The sequence below is a fragment of the Benincasa hispida genome, chromosome 5 (genome assembly GCF_009727055.1).
Source record: "Benincasa hispida cultivar B227 chromosome 5, ASM972705v1, whole genome shotgun sequence".
In the NCBI taxonomy this organism is placed as follows: Eukaryota; Viridiplantae; Streptophyta; class Magnoliopsida; order Cucurbitales; family Cucurbitaceae; genus Benincasa; species Benincasa hispida.
The window spans coordinates 14,886,990-14,894,518 of NC_052353.1; positions in this window are offsets into that span (position 1 = coordinate 14,886,990).

Below are 7,529 nucleotides of genomic sequence, written 5' to 3' on the forward strand. Positions count from 1 at the left end.
CGACAAAGGAAGTTGTATGGCTTAAGAAGTTCTTAACAAATTTGGAAGTTGTTCCAAATATGCATCTACTTATCACCCTCTATTGTGATAGCAGTGGCACAGTTGAAAATTCTAAATAACCCAGAAGCTATAAGCGCGAGAAGCATATTGAGGGCAAATGTCATCTAAAGCAGGTAGATTATGCAACGAGGCGACGTAATCATCAAACAGATAGCCTTAGAGCACAATGTTGCTAATCCGTTTACAAAGACCCTTACGACTAAAGTGTTTGAGGGCTACCTAGTGAATCTAGGACAACGAGTTGTATAAATCTAGGGCAAGTGGGAGAAGCCATGAGTATGTGATTCCCTAGTATATTGTATTTACGTTTTCCTCTCATGCTCAAAATGATATGTAAATGAACCCACTAAAGATTTAGTCCAAGGGGGAGTTTGTTAGGTTTTATGTCCTAAAACTTGTGGTTTATAAACAAATTCTATTTTACAATAAAGTTGTTATTGAGATTTATTGAATAAAAATGTTGAATGTGTGAATTGAACTTAAAAATTCTAAATCCAAAAAATTAAGAACCCCTTGTTGTAGCATGAATACTTGAACTATATGTGGGGACATAAAAGTGGACGGAGTTCGAGTAATAGGCCAAAACGGTCGATAGTATAGGGATAAGACTAGGTACCTTGTCCTGGGGATGCTATGGATACGTGGAGACGTGTGAGTGGAGGACCGCACCACGAATTAGTCATTTTTACTTTATAACACTGTTAATTGTTAAGAATGAGTATTTCAATACGATGACATATGTAACGGACCTTAATCCTGAGCTAACTATTAACTACTGTTTATTCAAGATTATCCTTTAATCTGCATGGATGAGAGTGGTCGAGTTCGATTACTCAATAAGCCCCCCATTTTAGGGATAAGACCTGGTAGATAGCTGGGAACATAGTCCTGCAAGATGGAATTCATTCCTTTTCAATTTTAGGGATAGTAGATAGGTTGTTCTCTTAAGTGCTGACTCTGGATCTTGAACAAGGAGCCCCACCATCGATTGGCCTGAGAGGGACTCGGTTTAATGGTTGGACCACAAACCAATCGTTCGTTAGATGATCAATGGGACTTAAGGAACAAGATTTAATTACAAGGGTAAAAGAGTAATTTTGACTCATATGTAATTATGAACAACCTATGAAAGATTGACTTACTAATCATGGTTATATTGAATGGACAAAAATATATCTACCGTGAGGAGAGTGTAGCTACTAGGCTACCGTGGAGTGTCCCCCAGTAGTTATGTTGGTCAGCTAGGTTAAAGAGTTTAGCCGGTTAATTTTGGATCATTGAAGCTCATGATCTGTAGGTCCATTAGGTCCCCTTACTAACTCATATCAGACTAAACCTTAGAACAGTATGATGAAAGAATTTGAAATTGTTCGAATTTTGGCCTAAGGAAGTAAGCATTAATTATATTTGATATAATTAACTACTTATTGTTTAATTATGAATTGAACAATATGGAGAGTTCGAAATATTTAAATATGATTTAAATATTACACATGAATAGGGGTTCATGATTGGGATTGGTGTTATTAACTAATTTAATATTTGGTATTAAATTAATTTTATTAATTAAATTGTTTAATTCATTATTTAAAATTACTTTTATTTAAAATTAAATATTAGAATTAATTTTATTTAAAATTGGTCTTAAAATTATTTTTACTTAAAATTAATTATTTGAACTAATTTTATAAAAATTCATTTAAATTTGGAATTTTTAAATTCAAAATTAAGTGAATTTTGGATTAATGGGTTTTTCCCACATTTGAACCACTTCAACACCTCAAATCCCACTAGATTGAGCTTCAATTTGCTGTTACTTAGAGATGGATTTGTTTTTGCAGGATTTCTTCTTTAAATAGAAGAAAGATTGTTGAGATTTGAATCCTTTTTGCTGACTTGAGAAGCTAATACTTTCTCTCAAAGTGTATAACTCCAACTTTCTCAAAAATCTATTTTTCCTTCAAAATTCATCATAAATTTGGATCCCATGATCTGTTTTAACTATAGAATAGTGGGAAAGACTCTAGCGGTGGTCCACGAAGTGTTTGTGATAAAAAAACATCCAGTGGATCATTTTAATGTTGAGCTACGTCAAGGTTTGCTCTTAAAACTTTGTTTTTCCAGTTTTGAAACTAGCATTCTTAATCTTTAAAATTAGTGTAAATAGAGTACTTTATATCCTCATTGCTTCCATTTGCATGTTCCTAACTCCAACAACTGGACCTTTAGTAGCTTCAACTTAGTAGGTGGCATTCTATATGTTGCCTGAGATGTACGAATTGTTCACAAATTAAATCAATCGAAAACTCTATTTCTGTGTTAGGTGACAATCCTGAAAACTCCCCAGAAATCACATCAGTAAAGTACTGAACTACTGGAACATCATTTGGTCCCAGCTTCTTGGCCTTAACTGAGCCAAGTAGGCCGTACATCCTTTGTTCAAAAACTTTCTAGCCTTAACTATTGAAAGTAGGCTAATAGGAAGAATTCTTTAATTCCCTCCAATTCTCCAAGTCTCCTAAACACCACTTCCTTTTTATAACAATCAAAAGATGCATGATACTTACACAGAAAGTCTATTGCCAATATATCATCAATCTCAAGCAACTCTAAAGGAATTAAATCTGTAAACCCTCGAGTCTTGCTAAAGGAAAATCAAGCAAAACTTGGATATTAAGATTAAAGAGGACTAAGAATAAGAATCTAAGGAGAAAGCTTGAGGATGATTGAAGAAGGAGGAAAAAACTTTTTGAGTTATGAAGCACATGGGTACGAGGTAAAGACGTAGTTAAGCTTAGTTAAGGAGGGAAAAATTGGCTAAGTAGCGAACAATGCGTTGAAGGCATTGTTGAGGTATGTGACAACCCAAGCATGTTGAAGTTAGTAAGAGCAATTGGGGCGTTGAGGAAGGTGAGGGCATGGTAAAGGGTTGGTCGAGGGTGAGAAGGCCCTTGTGGCTAAGCAATGCATTGGCCAAGCCTCATGTTGAGGTTAGATGGGCAAGTGGACGCACGTGGCAAAGGGCAAGATGGCCTTAGGCGAGGAGGCTTGTGCATGCATTGGTGGGCATTGGCTGGACGAGGTGTACTTGAAGTAGAGCTATGCACCAACCGTGAGACTAGGCATTGGGCACAAGGGGAGCGTTGAGGTATGCATCGGTCGAGTGATCGAGAAATGTGTTCCTAGATTTTGTTCATTAATTCTATTGTTGATTGGTTTTTGTTGTTTTGCTAGAAAGATTGTGTTACTTTGACTTTGTTGGATAACATGAATTGATGGGAAACTGGGATTGTACCGTGGAAAATTGTTAGCGTGTCTCAAGCACGACTAACGGTATTTTTTCGACATGTGCACATTCGACAGACTATATTATGTACTGGGATTGTTTCCTCACTTTGCGTAATGGGATTCAACCGTAATACTTGGGAAATACATGATCATGCAAAAAGTAACCAGTAACTAGATTGGGAGGGTTACATTCTTATATGTTATGATTGCTTGATTGCAAATTTGTTTTCAAAAATTAATTTCCAGAACAAAACTTATTTTCTTGTAAAATATACAACTAATTGGGCTTCTAGCCCACGTTTCCCAACTATTTTATTTCCTCCCAATTAGCGGAAAAAGGGAGGTTGTAGAAGTGATACTCAAGGTTAGGAACTTCTATTCTCGCGGAGCGAAACCTTGGGTCTGGTTACTATTGAAAGTTATTAGGGTTAGCTAGGATAGGAAATGTATTTAATATAAATACTTGTAATTACTATTAAAAGTTATTGAACAATACGTATTAGTTACCTGATGAATTAGTTAAAAGGTGGACAGTTGATATCACAAGGGTGGTGTCAGCTATCTTCACATCTCCTTTAGGTTTTGGGAGATAAACTTGGGAGGGGGTGAGATAAAATCAGTCAACATGCTTTTTCCCTCACTACCAGACTATCTTTATAAAATTCTTTTACTACTAGTACCTCACCAATAGGAGTAGAAATAAATAACTCACCAGGCATGTTCTCTAGCATCCTATCAACATGGAATGCCAACATACTTGAAACAAATGAATGAATGTCACCTAGATCTAACAATACTATGCAGGTCATTTATAAAGAGTTACCATATAAGTTACAACATTCGGTGCCTCCTTGGCCTTCTAGTGGGTCACAACATAAACTCTACCTTATTGTCATGGTAGACCAGCTATTCTTTTTTTCCTTGGCTTCACTAGTACCCTCTCCACTAGCCTCAACTTCTTTAGGTTGATGTACTGTCTAAGTGGTCGCTCTCTGCTTAGCCTGTGACTCATGGACTAACTGAGGAGATTCCCTCTTGAAATGATCGATCTGTCCACACTGATAACAAATATTCCCCCCACTATAGCACGACCCTAAGTGGTTCTTACCACAACACGAACACAGGGGTTTTGTTCCTGGCTAGCAAATATTTACCAGCCATCCTAACCTAGTTCCTACAGTAAAAAATGCTAGCCAACTGGAACCTTTCCTGCTCTGTCTCTACTGACGCTAGCTCTACTACCTTTAGAAGTTGTATGCCCACTCAAACAAGGCTTGAAGTTCCTCCTTCCTGACACTTCGGGAGTAAATCTTTATTGTTCCTCTTTACCTCCTTGTACCTATTTCTCATCTGTCAAACTCTTCTCAACCCTCATCGCTGCCTCAACTAACCGAAAAAAGTCTGTCTAGTTAGTTGTGGATGTCACTGGTGTACGAATCTCTTCCCTCAGGCTATTCTCAAACCTGCACCTATCTTTCTCTTCAGCAACAATGGTGGTGGCATAGTGAGATAACTCAATATATTTTGCTCATACTCTACTACAGTCATTGAGCCCTGAACCAGCTTCAGAAACTCATTCCTCTTTGCCTCTCTAAACGAACTAGGATAGTATTTATCCTCAAAAGCTCTCTAAACTCTTCCCAAGTCATTGCCTCAGATCCAACTCCTCTTGGAGTCTAGGACTTTCCACCATTTCTTTGCTCTCTTTTGGAGTAGGAACATAGCTAACCCAACCTTCCGATCATTGGGACACCTCATCACATTAAAGCATTTCTCAATAAGATCAAGCCAAACCTTGGCATCTGTTAGGTCAGTCACACCTTCGAACGTCGTGATACCTAGTGTCTTCAGCCTCTTTATGCCATACTTCTTCTCTAGATCCACCTGTACAGATCGTACACTAGCTGCTAACCTCTGTGCTATCCTGTCAAAAACTCTATCCTCCATATGAGAATCAGCTCTATGTTTGGGGGTACTAGACTCTTTCTCCAATGTGGTCTTCTACGCTATTGGTTCCTTGTTTGGATTACGATCTTTACCTATCTGAGGCTCTCTAATAGGGTCTCTAACATATTCTCGATCCCCTCAAACCACGGGATCTCTGATAAGTTCACGTTCCCTATCTACTTACTCAGTTTGCCACTTCTTCTAGGCATCATTCTTATAATAATGCACAAATTTTAGTGACATTACATCATGTACATTCTTCTAATCTAATACATGAGCCTACTTCCCAAAATCTTATGCTCTGATACTAACTTTTCACACCTCCTCCTAGACTACCTTTTTAACCTAGGAAGAGGTGTGAAGACAGAAGATGCCAACCCTCTTATGACACCCATTGCCCATCTAAAATCCTAAAACATTCTTCCATGGTATCTATACTTGGTTAGCAGTTTATACACACAGCCAACTAACTTCTTCAATATACAACACAATTAAATACAGATGCACATCATACATATATTCATAACCTAGAAATAATCTATATATGATGCACAATAGTGGTTCCACTTAGGGTTCTACCCTCGACAATTAATATGTACATGATGGGCTACTTCTTAATAAAAACATGTTCAACCACCTAATCCGCCTTTACTTTTGTTCCTCTTTAAATTTCGAGCTTTGTGTGGTAGACTGGCAGATCAGCAAGACTCCGGGGAATTGACTGCTACTTGGGGAAAATAAAAACATTGAAAAGGATGAGCTAAACGCCCAGTGTGTGACTCCTTAAAAACATATTTTCAACTCTTTATCTCAAGGTTAAGAAAATATCAAAAGGAATGGAAACACCACATCTTTATAAATGCTTTGTAAAACCCTGAAAAACTCGAATCACATTAAACTCATTTGAAAATCATCTTCGAACCTTAATTTAAGCAGAGTCCTTTTGCTCGACCGCTCAATGTCAAATTTCATAGCTGATATAGAGTAATCACAATACAATCAACGTTGATAACCCTGTTCCTACGTGCACGCAGACAAGCACCAAAGGCCATTCATATACTCATGCCTTAGATACTGTCATCCCTTAGGTATCAAGGGCCCCAGATACCTTCATGCCTTAAGTATCGGGTTTCCTCAGTAAAATATTGTAAAACATAGTTTAAGTTAAAACTTTGTATTCTTAAGCATAAAGCATTCCAGTAGAAACATATCATAAGCATAGAAATCATTAAAAATAACTTAACTCAAGGAATGCTCGCTAATACATGGTTCCAATCATTTAAACTCAAGTATGCTTCATAAACATCTTTTAAAGTTCATCACATATACGTTTAATTTTTTTTTTTTTTTTGAAAACTAGAAAAGCATAATTTAAAATTCATAGTAAAACACACTAAAGGGATGTTTCACTTCACATTAAACCTTAAAGATTTTAAAAGAAAAGGACTATGCGTCCACACATAAACCTTTAAACTTAAGCATGCATTGGAAAACTATGTAATGGAAATCATGTTCTAAAATTGTAAACTCATTGTAAAATAAACATTCATGCATTAGAACTTATTAAAATCTAAGCTTTAGATCATGAAAATAAAATCAAGTTCATCTTAATGAAAACTAGTCACTCACTGTCTTGTGCTAATTCCCCCAAAGGCTATAGGCTTCTCCTATTTGCATTTGTCGTGTCACATGAATAAAGTCATTTGGTTAACATCATTAGCTCCTATTTGAGCTCAACTTAAGTATTCAAGCTTAACATCACAATTAGAAATTCTTCACAACTTATCAACGCTTAGCCTAGTTCAACGCATCACCAACACTAGCCAAAATTACCTTACAACTAGGTTGGTGGGTGGCAACGTGCACACAGATGCTCAAGTAGGTTATAGGACACCCTCACCTTGCCTAGGCATTGGGTGCTTGCTAACGCAACCCTTAGCACGTCACAGACGTTGGCCCCTTCCTCCGTGTAGCCTCAGACTCTACATTGCGCATTATGTAGAAAGAAGTTTCTTCGAAAAAGGTCTGGATTTTGAGTTATGAATTTTTAAAGTTGTAACAGAGAACCTGTGCATAAGCAGACAGCTGCTTGGGAAGAACAAGCAAACATCTCATAGTGGAGCTTATAGTGAGAATTTGTGAAGAAGATCTCGCTCTATAAGGGAATCTCGCTAGAAATTAGGCAGGTGTCGCTGGTGAGTGGGTATCGCTGGTGGCTGAGTATCGCTAGTATC